Here is a 5,283-nt window from a genome sequence, read left to right on the forward strand (position 1 = left end):
TCACTACTGCATAACATCTTTAACAAGCGAATCCAAGGCATCAGATGAGATAGCATAGAGAAAAGGAGAAAGTGGGCAATGGAATAACATCTGTAAGAGTACCATTAACTGAAATTCTAGCTAATGCATTCCCAAAAAGAATGTGAAAAAGAATTTGTCCAAACCCATATCATATAGACTTTGAAGTATGAACTCCCATTCAATTCTATCATAAGCCTTATCATACGCTTTGTGGTGGATTGATTGTGAGAAGATCTTTTAGAAGAGAGTTTTTTACAATTTTGCAGTGCAATGATTAGCATCATATCTAGTAAGCAATGAATTATTATGCTCTTAGAATAATGTTGTACGTTGGTGCTAGTACTACTACTTGTAGTCAGTTGAGATATTGGCGGCTACAGGAATCATATCATAGTAGTGGAAGCTGCTGCTCATGCCTCCTGCTTCTTCCCAATATTGGATGGCCAATTAGCTCTCGCTTCCTAATTGCACCTGCATAATTTATTACTTGACTTCCGCTGCAATGCTGTTGCATTTCCTTGGAGCTATGTCACATTAACCAACTCTTGCGGACACCGTATTCTACGTTGAATCGATCATGAGAGGTGTTTCTGTTTATCTACAGATCATTCGGAAATGCTTGTCTCATCAAATTTTCAAGGAAAAATTACCAAAATACCCCTCTAATTTGTGGAAATTCCCAAAATACCCTTGTATCTATTATGGCTGAATTATTCAAGCTTATCATTCCTTTATTCTTTTTTGACAATCAAGATCCGTTTTTGACTACTTAGCATGTAATTTGTCACAAATTACCTCACAAAAAAGGGCAATTATATCTAAAAATAATGAAGCAATTCATCTCCAGACCCTACATAACCTACTCAAATTCTAGTTTTAGTATCTTGTATTGATAGACAATCAGTCTTCTTATGAAAGGTACAAATTTTTTAATCTTTGGAAAAAATGAATCTCACAACCAGGGGTATTTTGGGAATTTTGGAAAATTTGAGGGGTATTTTGGGAAATTATGATAAAATATCGGGGGTATTTTGGGAATTTTTGAAATTTGAGGGGTATTTTAGTAATTTTGCTATTTTCAAATAGGTTATCAACAATGCTGGACGAGGAGTGTGACTGAAGCCAAAGGCTCATCAAACCATGACTTGTACTAGTGGCAATATTCCCCAATGCCTTTCCCTCGACATTGAGTTGTCTGCCTAGAGGGATGGCTTTATCACATTGAACAATCTAGCTTGGGGGCAGCCCTTTGGTAAACATAATTGGGTGCAACCTCAGCTTGCGAGATGGAGATGCTAGCACATGTCCCCAGTAGTATATATAATAGAGTGTAGTGTAGAATATTATTGTGCTCCCAATCCAAAATGAAGTACCTAGCCTAGTGATTTGAGCGACCAAATATTGAAGCTAGAATTGCTCGCTGCCGCTGAAGGTTTGGTCGAACTACCATCCGTGGGCACCACGTCGTACGAGGTGAGGGTGTGGCCATCGCTCGCTGGTGGTGACCTGAAAGGAGAGCCTCTGGCCGTCCAGCCGCACATTGCTCTACCAATTCTGGCCCCAGTTTCTGGTCATGGCTTTCCATCCCGTGCACGAGCCCTTGACGGAGACAGACTGCACATCACTGACTCCTCCCACATTCGTACTAAGCACCAGATTAAAGTAGCTGGCGTGACCATTCATGGTGAAGTGGATGCCACCCTTCTTGGCTGGCGGTACTCCACAGGCATGATGCCGCTCCTGTACACTCCAATCTTCTCAAACGCTGGTTGCGCCAAGTCAAAGTGCTGGAGAGGTGGGTTGCACTAGCCACCTGCATTGTTGGGAGCACACAGATTGGTGGGTGTGACCGTCACCGATTCTTCAGCAATGCACCACTGCGGGTCGGATGATGCATCACACCGGATCTCAAAGCAAGCATCACAAAGTTGCACCATCATAAGCTTTTCTACCCTCATGTCCACTTTGATGTTTATTTATTTTCCCTCTGTCGTATGTATCCGCCACCAGCCTGATAGCATCATGGCAATTTCTCAGTACCACTCTGGACCTCTCTCTCTCTCTCTCTCTCTCTCTCTCTCTCTCTCAGTCAAAAAGAAACTCTAAGAGAGAGAGAGAGAGAGAGAGAGAGAGAGAGAGAGAGAGAGAGAGAGAGAGAGAGAGAGAGAGAGGGAGGAGCGAGAGAGAAGAAGACCGTACCCAGATTTGTCCCATTATGGTTTTGTGATCAGAGTGGGCACTGAAGGAAGGTGATGAGTACCTAGTTGATGTCGACGTGGATGAGCAGTTCCATCAGTATAGCCCACGATGTTGTTAGAGAAAGGGAGCTGGCTAAGGACTTAGGTGAAAACACTTGCTTGATCACTTCCACTCTCTCCTGATTGCTTGCTGTCGACCTGTGGCTGAGGGTGTAGGGGGAACTGCAAGCTTGATCACACACACACACACACACACAAACTTTTAGTAATTAGGCTCAGGGCCCACTATGCAATTAATAGACTTGGCAAGTGGACATTGCTAACTTGACGCACTTGCCATCGACTGCCAATAGCTTCCATGACACTGAGCTGAGCGACTCAGATAGTTGCGCCAATGTGATTGCTGGCCCGCTTTTTGTAGTGCTGGGCATATTCATCATGGATGTCTTGGGCGTCATGGCAGGCTTTTTAGGCCGCATCTAAGAAAAAAGCAACATGGAGAAAGGTGTGTTAAGCTGCCTTATAACTTGAGAGGCTTGAGCGTTTGCAAGTCATGGGCTGGAGCATCAATCGCTTGAGGAGATCCTGAACGGAGCAAAGGGAGTTGGAGGAATTTGAAGCATCCAAGCTCTTGGGCTGTAGGGGTTTCCTCCTGACTACCATGTGCGCGCCCGTAATTTAAGAAATATTACCTCAAGAAAGCTTGCCACTGTTGCACGCAAATGCCCACGTGGCAAGCCATTTGTGAGTGTTGAGGTAGTGGTCTTCTTGCCTGCGGTCTAACGCGATCGCTGCCCAAGCACTACTAACTGAAATCCATGTTGGCTGCTCACTCGATTCCACCTCTGTGATGGCTGTCAAGAGCTGGGTGCACCTCATGGCAACATATCCTCTCATTTTAATATAGATATACAAGATGTGCCTTTTCTATTTATTTTGTGTAGCTTTGCTATTTACTATCCTTGAGTCCCACACGTATACGGAGGCCATTTTAGACCTTCATTGTCGGCCTTGTTATCAAATTGCACTTAGCTTGTCTGCTGTTTAGGAAATGTAACTCCTTTGCATTAGTGGTAGACAAGACTTGGCAACAGCTGCCATGGGTCACAAATATTTTTGGTCATATGAACATCACCCACAAGGGATTCGATTTAATGAAATCATTGTGGGGTGCTTGGAATAAGTTCGCAGATTTGTCCAAAATGGGACAACCATCAGGGTCACCGAATCCTTCACTATGACACCATCTCGTTCCCCCTAAAATCTTGCCCCCCTATTCAAGCCAGACAGTTCAGGACATAAAAAAGGATTCACAAAAAAGGAGCCAGAATTTTGGGAGACATTTGGAATAAACAAGAACATAGATGGCTCTCTTACTCGGAGCTGATCGGGAAATTCAGACTTCAACCTTGGGAGATAGATTTATTACTCACGAGGATGCATTGTCTACTAGTAGACCAGCTCTGGATGCTCTGGATCTCAGAACCCTCCACGGCTACGGAGTTTGGATGGAGAGAGGATTCTCCCTATCATCCCCCATCCCCCCGCCTGAAGACATTGACCCGCCCCTTCATGTCACTCTGAATAGAAAGTGGAGCCAGAATTGGGACAGAAAAAAGTGGTGCTCTGAATTCAAAGCTATATGGTATGCAAACATCCCTCCTAAAAAATCTTTGCTGCTTTGGTTGATTCTACACAAAGCAATTTGGACACGAGTAAAATATAGAGATTTTGGTCAAGGTTCTAGACTGTGCTCCCGATGCATAAATACAGAAGAAGACCTCCCTCATGACTTCCTCAATTGTAGATCCTCTATTAGGATCTTGACCCCACTGGCAGAAGTTTTAGGGTTTTGGCCCCCTACCAAATAGTGGCCCTTGGGAGACTCAGTTAAAATCATCTCTTCATATTGGGCCAAAATCCGTTCTGAGTTCATTTGGATCATGTGGAAAGAGAGGTGTGCAGTGGTGTTTGAGTCTTACCAGACTAAAAGTCTGAGAATGTTGTTTATTGACTTCAATTTGCAGATATTCCAGCTAAGTTTGGACCGGTCCAGGATCTACCATGCTCAAAGCAAGTGCTGGAAAATTGCAAGGCCAACTATGAAGAACTATTGAATAGCTGGACGAAGGCAATTCACCCAAGGAGGACACTGCAACGAAGGACTAAGGAGGTAGAAGGAAAGCTGGCCAGATTCATAATCTGTTGTGATCAAGCTCACCAGAGGATGCTCATAATTCAGCACCAAGTACTGGGTTACTAGTGTAAGGGTCGTTACCCTTTTTGTTTTTTTGTTTTGGGGCCCTACTCTATAACCTCTTGTATATTCCCTAGTCCCTCCTGGGGTCCATGGATGTTATTTTTTCAAAGTCTCTCTAATACAAGTCTGCTCTCTTTGGTGTTTTTTTTAAAAAAGCAAGGATTGTGAGGGAGCGCTCTGCTCGGTGGCCTGCTCCATGCGAGGTGCAAGGGGAAAGGAGGCCCAGGTTGGTCGGATGCTCACATGGAGTTGCTAAGGGTGCTACGCTTCTTGGTGGTTTTGTTATGCGGAGGTGGGTATCAATGTCTGGCTCCATCCCAATGAGGTCAATGAAATCTCTATGGCCAATTCAAGGCAAAATATTAGAAAGTTGTTCAAGGATGTCTTTGAGATTCAAAAACCAACCAAGATACACTCACGGGCGAGAGCAAAGCGTGCTTTGGAGGCTAAAAGGAAAGCCGTCATTTAGGATATGGTAAGAGGCGGGGTACTAGGGAGGCTAGGCTACCCTCTAAAGTTCTTTGGTTGAGGTGGATGTGAGTGCTTCACCGATTGCTGAGAAAGTACCAGGAGGCTAATTAGAAGTTTGACAAGCATATGTACCATGATATGTATATGAAGGTCAAGGGTAACGTGTTCATGTTAAAAATAAGCGCGTGTTCATGGACACTATTCACAAGTCTAAAGCTGAGAAGGCTCATGAGAGGACACTGTCTGATCAGTTTGAAGCCCATAGAGCTAAGGGAAAAGCTATCAGGGAGTGAAAAATTGCCAGGAGGGAAGAGCGCTTGGCACAGGGATTGA

General features: G+C 44.2%; 2 pseudogenes; one reads left to right on the forward strand and one right to left on the reverse strand.

Moving 5' to 3' along the window:
- Positions 1–1,428: 1,428 nt before the first annotated feature.
- LOC147436948 (expansin-A2 pseudogene) lies at positions 1,429–1,979 on the reverse strand (annotated as a pseudogene).
- A 225-nt stretch (positions 1,980–2,204) lies between these two features.
- On the forward strand, positions 2,205–5,283 carry LOC147436949 (large ribosomal subunit protein eL19y-like; annotated as a pseudogene).

The sequence above is a fragment of the Adiantum capillus-veneris genome, chromosome 17, assembly GCF_014529385.1.
Source record: "Adiantum capillus-veneris isolate H3 chromosome 17, ASM1452938v2, whole genome shotgun sequence".
Classification (NCBI taxonomy): domain Eukaryota; kingdom Viridiplantae; phylum Streptophyta; class Polypodiopsida; order Polypodiales; family Pteridaceae; genus Adiantum; species Adiantum capillus-veneris.